Consider the following 8,115-nt stretch of genomic DNA (forward strand, 5'->3'; position numbering starts at 1 on the left):
AATTCATTGTTTCAGTTTGTTTGCATTGTAAGAATGTTGGTGTGTGTGTATGTGTGTGTGTGCGTGCGTGAAGCGTGCGTGTGTGTGTATGCGGCTGTGCATATGTGCGTATGTTTTTGTATATATGTGTGTGTGTGTGTATCTCCGTACGTGTGTGTATGTGTCTGTATTTATGTATATCTGTGTGTATTCCGGTGTGTCATTGTATGTGCCTACGAAAATATGTATATATGTGTGTGCGCATATGTATAAGTGTATATGTGTGTGTGTGTGTGTGTGTGTGCATATGTATAAGTGTATATGTGTTTGTGTGTGTGCGTGATTTATTCATTTCATTTAGTAGTTTTATAACTGGACTGCGGCCATGCTGGATCACCGTTTTTATCCTTTTCTTATATTTCTTTTGAGATACGATGTCTTTGTTTCAATGAATTTCTTTAAAAATTCTGAAGAGTTTAGCTTTAATATCTTCATTATTAATAAGCTGTATGGTAAGTAGCTTGCTTACCAACCACATGGTTCCGGGTTCAGTCCCACTGTGTGGCACCTTGGGCAAGTGTCTTCTACAATAGCCCCGGACCGACCAATGCCTTGTGAGTGGATTTGGTAGACGGAAACTGAAAAGAAGCCCGTCGTATATATGTGTATATATATATGTATATATATATATGTATGTGTGTGTCTGTGTTTGTCCCCCTAACATTGCTTGACAACCGATACTGGTGTGTTTATGTCACCGTTACTTAGCGGTTCGGCAAAAGAGCCCGATAGAATAAGTACTGGTCTTACAAAAGAATAAGTCCCGGGGTCGAGTTGCTCGATTAAAGGCGGTGCTCCAGCATGGCTGCAGTCAAATGACTGAAACAAGTAAAAGAGTAAAAGAGAGAGAGTAAGCTAATGTTTGGAATATACATTAGCAAGAAATTTCAGGAAAGATTTTAAAAGAAACATGAAGTTTGTATTATAGAAGTGGAAACGATATCGGACGGATTGGTGTCAATAGGGTTAAAGGATTTAGTCAAAATAAATCGACTCCAGTGCTTTTTTTGTTTTCAAGTCTAGTACTTCTAGTAATTCACTTTTGCCGAACTGCTATCGTTATGGCAACAAACAAACCAACACCGGTTGTCACGCGATGGAGAAAGACGTGCAAAGCCCCCCCCCCAACAAGCACACACGCATGCATATATACATATATACATACACTTGGGATATTTTCTGTTATCTGCACTTTTTGAAATTCTAAAATTAAGTGAAAATTTTCAAATTTGGTGTATTGGTGTAATTATCCACGTTGAATCTCAGGACCTAATTCAATTGCTCCAGAATTTTTTTTTTAAGTTACAGAGGTTTAATGTTTGCTCATTTTTACCCAGTCAGAAAACAGGATTTGGAAGCTGTCATTTTCAACATTGCAACGATAGCACGTGTTTTAATATCAAACTGTAAGCAAATGAAATGATTTTTGATTTTGATTTTTCCAGTTTCAGCTCATGAGCTGTGGCCATGCTGGGGCACCGCCATTTTCGTTAAATGCGCATTTTCGTTAAATGATAGTTCCAATGCTTGGCTTCTTTCTATGGAAAGAGGCACCAATATGTCTGTGGCTTTCGATTGGGTAAAGTTACCCAAAAATTGCAGACTTTAAAAGCTATTAACTTTTTATTTATTGATTTATGGCAAAAATGGATTTCATATCAATAATTACTGTACAAAACTACATCAATACACCAAATGTGAAATCAACTGGAACAAAGTTGAAGAAATTGGAAAGTGGCAGCCAAACAGAAAAGATCCTATATATGCCTATGTGTGCGTATAATATATATAAATAAATAATATATATATATAATATATATATATATATATATATATATTCACTTACACAGAGTAATAAACATGAAACGAATAGACACTATGGATATTAGGCGCAAGCGTGGCTGTGTGGTCAGACGTTTGCTTCCCAGCCACATGGTTCCAGTCTCAGTCTTCGGAAAGTGTCTTCTGCCATAGACTCGAGCCGACCAAAAACTTGTGGGAGAATTTGATAGACGGAAATTGAAAGAGGTCTGTCTTATGTGTGTCTGTGCGCGTGTGTACGTGTGTGTGTGTATCTGTGTGTCTATGTCTGTTTGTATCTGTGTTTGTCTCCCACTACCGTTTGACAACTGGTGTTGGGTTGGTATGTTAATGTCCTCGTAACTTAGCAGTTCTGCAAAAGTGACCAACAGAATAAGCACTAGACTATAAAAAAATATAAGTACTGGGGTCGATTCGTCCGACTAAAATTCTTCAAGGAAGTGCTCCGACATGGCTGCAGTCTAACGGCTGAAACAAGTAAAAGAAAAATCACTACACCCGTTTCAGTGGCCAATTTAATATCAACACATTACGTCGTACAATTTGATATGCAATACTATGCATGATTATATAAGCTTATGTAATAAGGTGCTTACATAACTATGGTAGCATACGAGGTCTGATCAATAAGTATCCAGACTGTTGTTATAGTAACGAAGCTAAAGCACACAGAGTAAAGCCGCTTGACAAAAATTGACCTTGAACTCTACTAAATTTTAACGTTCTAGCTCACTTCCGCGATTTACAGCAGTGCTTGGAAGGAACGTGTGTAGCATGTGATCGTCGCATTGACCATGACAGAGAAAGTTGTCATGGTGATACCTGCTCAGAGGCCTGTGCAAGGTTGCAAAAAGTATATGGAGGGAAGTGTAAGAGCCATACACAAGTGTACGAGAGGTTCAGACGTTTCCAGGATGGTAAAAAAAATGTCGATATTAACGAACTTTCTGGGAGACCTGCAGCCAGCAGAATTGAAAAAAAAACATCGCAAATGTGTGTGCAGCTGTGAGGGGAAATCGTATCACCATCCGTGAATTATCAGAGGATGTGCAGACTAGTTATGGTTCAGTTCAGTCCATTACCACTGAAGATTTGAGTATGAGACGTGTGTCTGCCAAGTTTGTGCCAAAACTGTTTTCAGCTGACCAAAAAGACACTTGGGTTTCAGTTCCATAAGATCTTGATTGTGACCAGAGCGATGAAAGCTTTTTAAAAATTTTGCGTAGGCTTCTGAGCAGGTATCGTCAAAGTTTTGGCAAAATTTTATGAAGATTCTCTGTTCAACTTTCTCTGTCATACGCTATGCACCTTCCTTCCAAGCACTGCTGTTAACAGCGGAAGTGAGTTAGAACATTAAAACTTAGTGCGCATGCATAGCAGACTTTAAGGTCAATCTGTGCCAAGAGGCTTCACTCTGATGTAGCTTCGTTACTCTGGCAACAGTCCGGATACTTATTGATCAGACCACCTATATGCTATCAAAAGGTTCTCAACTATTTTTTTTTTACTTATTTGACACCTTTATTCTGATGGCCCCTCTTAGTTATTCGATGTTGAAAAAATCCTATTATATTTTTATAACAACGTATTATTAGGGATTATATGAAAAAAAATTTGATATTTTGTGTATTGTAGAAGAATAACCAATTTATTACAGATGAATTTCAACAAAATCCTAAATGGACACCTCCTCCAAGGGCCATATTGAACTAAATAAACAGATAGATAGATAGATAGATAGATAGATAGATAGATAGATAGATAGATAGATAGATAGATAGATAGATAGATAGATAGATAGGGATAGACACACACAGATGATGGCGATGATGATGATGATGAGGATGTTGATGAGGATGACGATCAGTGTAACACACACACACACACTCACATATCGGATATATCGGTACCATATATTTGTCCAGCTCTGGATGTAGGAGTCGGTATGCAGGGTGGGCAGAAGGACTCTTAAAACAAAACAAAACAAAAACGTCACAAGAAGAACCAAAAATAAAAGATAAAATAATTAAAAGAAAAACATACGTTTCTTCCCTCTTCCTCCAGCTTCCTACCCCCGCTCCCCTTTATTTTCATTTACATTTTATTGCCGCGATGTATTTGTCTGTGCTTCTTTTGCAGGTGGCAAAACAACAGGAAAAACACACAGATCTATATATGTTTGTGTGTGTGTGTGTATATATATGTCTGTGCATGTCTGTGTATGTATATATGTCCGTGTGTGTATATATGTATCTGTGTGTTTATGCGTATGTGTGAAGGTATGTGTTTGCATGTGTGTGTTTGTGTATGTGTTTGAGAGACCACAGGGTGTCTAAAATGTAGAAAGGTATTAATGGCCTTATGTTGAATATTTTCCACAGCTGGCAATATCGTCTGGTTTGAGTTAGCTTAGTCCGGCCTGGTCTGGAATGGTATGTTTTTGGTCAGCAGAGAAAGATCTCCGAAAAAAAACGAAAAAAAAAAACCTAACATTAAAATATATTTTCGAGGTGTTGTATCTCTCTTTAACAGATACTCAATGGATAGTGGTGGTGGTGGGGGGGGGCAGTTATTTGATGATAGCTTTAAGGGTTCTCTCGTCTTTAACCTTTAGGTCACACTGATCATGCTTTTAAAACTCAACACTCACACACACTCACACACACGCGCGCACACACATACACACACACACAACGGGAAAAACCAAACAATATAAATAAAAATAGGCGTAAACGTAGGTTAAAAAAATGGAGAAAAATAGATGGAAAGTAGACGGGAAAAAAAGCAGATGAAGAGAACGCCAGTGAGAGCAAGAATTTCTCACCGTTCTACAAATTATTCTTCCAGTAAATAAACTAAGTTGTATTGTTTATCTCCGTGAAATTTCCAGTTTTGTTGCGATTTTTGGTGTTCTTTTTTGCCATCTCAGTTTTTTTATTTAAAGCGATTCTTGTACCAATTTTAGACAACAGATACAGTAATATCGGTCGATCGATTCATTCATTCATTGACTGCTGAGGTTGATGTTGTTTATGTCTAGATCCCTTATTGAGCAGTTCAAAAAAGGTTTCAACAGGGGCAATCCAGTCTATGCCGTATGTTGTGTCTGTGTGCATGTGTGTGTGTAAATTTTCATCATGTCGAACCGTTAAACTCCACGCATTTTTCTCTCTTCTTTTTTTTTCCTTCTCTCCATTTTCTTTTCCTTTTAATCTTTTCTGACGAAGAGCGTAGACTCGAAACGTCAAAGACTTTTCCATTCTTCCCGGGCGTCAAACTAATACACCTGCTTGTTTCCTCAGTTGTTTTGATGTTTTGTTTTCTGTTAATTAGAACTATATATGTGTGTGTGTGTGTATGCATGTATGTATGTGTGTGTATGTATGTATGTAGCGTCATCGAATTCCCCTCTTTATCTGTGCCTTTTTTTCTCGATTCACACACACACAAACGCGCGCACATAACACCCTCACACACACACCCCTAATACCTATATACACATCCAGGCATACCCAACACTCACACACGCATACAACACACCCAACATCATATATACCCAATATCCACACCGAACACACATATACACTCTACACATACATACACACATACACACGCACACACATCCATACCTACACACTTAACACACACAACGCACACACACACATTAACCCAATACTACACATAATTACAGGTGGGTGAGGGTGGGTGGGGTTTATGTCTGCTCGTAACTATATAGGCACCTAAAACAATTAGTGAAAGCACGGTACACGTTACCAGATCATAGTCAGTTCGTTGGTGACGGTTGTGCTTTGCTATGCTATTCTTCCTTCTGTCTCTTCCTTCTCATTCTTGCTCACAACATCATAAGCGGAAAGTGTAACCTCTCGAAAGAGCTGTTCTTCACTCTTGCTCCAGAGTGTCGGCTGCGAGGTCACTCCGAAAAGCTCTATCTGCGACGATTTCATCTCAATCGAAGGAGAGGGGGCTTTCTCCGTCCGGGTTGCGGATCCGTGGGAAAAGCTGCCGGACGAGATGGTGAAGATACCGACGACCGCTCGGTTCAAAGTCTCCCTTGACCACAAGTGGCCTGAACTCTTTACATGAATACCACCCTGTACATAATTCCATGTCCCCCTACATGGCCTTGCTTTTTGCTTTTTGAGCCAAAAATTAACTAACTAACTAACTCTAAATCATTCATGACTAAATTGCAGCCTAAGTGATTTTCAGAATGGCACGCCTAATGAAAAATGATCTCAAAATTGTTTAGAAGTGTAACTTACCTGATGATGAGCCATTTCTCATGAGGTCCGCTTCATGGAAAAGGTTACCACTACCTGCTTTAAACCATTGAATAAAAATAAAACGAATGCATCCAGCGACATTGTAAGTGTATTCTTTGCCATATTCTGAGTTCAAATTCCGCCGAGGTCGACTTCGCCTTTCATCCTTTCGAGGTCGATAAATTAAGTACCAGTAATGCACTGGGGTCAATATACTCGACTTAATCCGTTTGTCTGTCATTGTTTGTCCCTTCTAGTGTTTAGCCCCTTGTGAGCAATAAATAAATAAGAAACGTTAGTACGCTGGGCGGTATTTCGTCTGTCTTTATGTTCTGAGTTCAAATTCCGCCGAGGTCCACATTGCCTTCTATCCTTTCAGGGTCGATAAATTAAGTTCCAACTGCGTACTGGGGTCGATGTAAATTGCTTGCGGTTATATCACGTTGAAAGCACCGGTTCTCGTCCGATCACCGAAGTTAAGCAACGTCTAGCCTAATTAGTACTTAGATGGGTGACCGCTTGGGAAACCTAGGTACTGTGAGCGTCACACAATCGGCGGTGCATCAACATGGCTGCAGCTCTGAGCTGAAACTAGAGAGAAAAAAATATTCCTGCGACAGTTCTACGATGCACCGACGCTATTCCAACAATACTTTGGCAAAAAAAATACCCTAGTTTAAGTTGATTACAAATGAAATTAAATTAATTTCCAGCTTATATTAAATAAGTTTGCTGAGTTCATTTTCAGTTTATTAATTAGCCGAAATAGTGTTATATATATTTGATATGGTTCGTACGGTCTAATAAACAAATTGGTTTATAAGGCGGTAGAGAGAAAGAGGGAGGGGTAGATGGAAAGAGGAAGAGAGAGTGTATGAGGGATGTGAGTCATTATTTCCAAACGACAAATGAATGTAAGAATTAGTAGGAGACATGTATATGAGTGTGGTGTATGTATGCGTATATGTGTGCATGCGTGTGGTTAAAATACCGGAAGTACAGCGGCTTGTATCAATGACTTGTAAATTGTGGCCTCGTAATTGTACTATAGTAGTATAGCATAGCAAAGCACAACCGTCACCAACGAACTGACTATGACCTGGTAACGTGTACCGTGCTTTCACTAATTGTTTTAGGTGCCTGTATAGTCACGAGCAGACATATACACCCCCACCCATCCACACACACAATACTCTCTCTCTCTCTCTCTCTCTCTCTCTCAGTCCTCCCAGCCTTTGATCGAATGTTATATCCAGAATGTGATAAATAGAGGGAAAGAGGGTTGCAACAGCTCTCAGGTAGTGGACATTTTTCACCTAAGTACACAGGAGCAACGTGAAATTCAGTGAATACTCAAGGACACAACGAGCCGCCTGGGCAAGGAATCGAACCCACAATCGTAACCACTGAAAGAGTAAGTATTGTTTCGAGTCTTCGGACTCACAGAGCTGGTTCGCCAGTTTCCACGGTGTAAAATTCTTTTATTTTATTCTTTCATTTGTTTCAGTCATTTGACTGCGGCCATGCTGGAGCACCGCCTTTAGTCGAACAAATCGACCCCAGGATTTATACTTTGTAAGCCCAGTACTTATACTACCGGTCTCTTTTGCCGAACCACTAAGTTACGGGGACGCAAACACACCAACATCGGTTTTGAAGTGATGGTGGGGAGACAAACACAGACACACAAACACATACATACAAACGACAGGCTTCTTTCAACTTCCACTCACAAGGCTTTGGTCGGCCCAAGGCTATTGTAGAAGACACTTGCCCGAGGTGTCATGCAATGGGACTGAACCAGGAACCATGTGGTTGGGAAGCAAGCTTCTTACCACACAGCTATATCTGCACCTAGCCAACAGAAAACTCAAATACAACTTACTATACATCAATGAGTATGTGTTTCTCCCTCTCTCTCTCTCTCTCTCTTCTGTACCACACACAACACACATACACGCACACACACGCA

At 39.7% G+C, this 8,115-nt stretch overlaps 1 non-coding gene across 1 annotated transcript; it reads left to right on the top strand.

Moving 5' to 3' along the window:
* Positions 1-6,568: 6,568 nt before the first annotated feature.
* LOC115227804 lies at positions 6,569-6,687 on the top strand. Its single transcript, XR_003883162.1, has one exon. It is a non-coding gene; the product is annotated as a 5S ribosomal RNA (ribosomal RNA).
* The last annotated feature ends 1,428 nt before the right edge of the window (positions 6,688-8,115 follow it).

Source organism: Octopus sinensis, unplaced genomic scaffold (assembly GCF_006345805.1).
Source record: "Octopus sinensis unplaced genomic scaffold, ASM634580v1 Contig07203, whole genome shotgun sequence".
NCBI classification, from domain to species: Eukaryota; Metazoa; Mollusca; class Cephalopoda; order Octopoda; family Octopodidae; genus Octopus; species Octopus sinensis.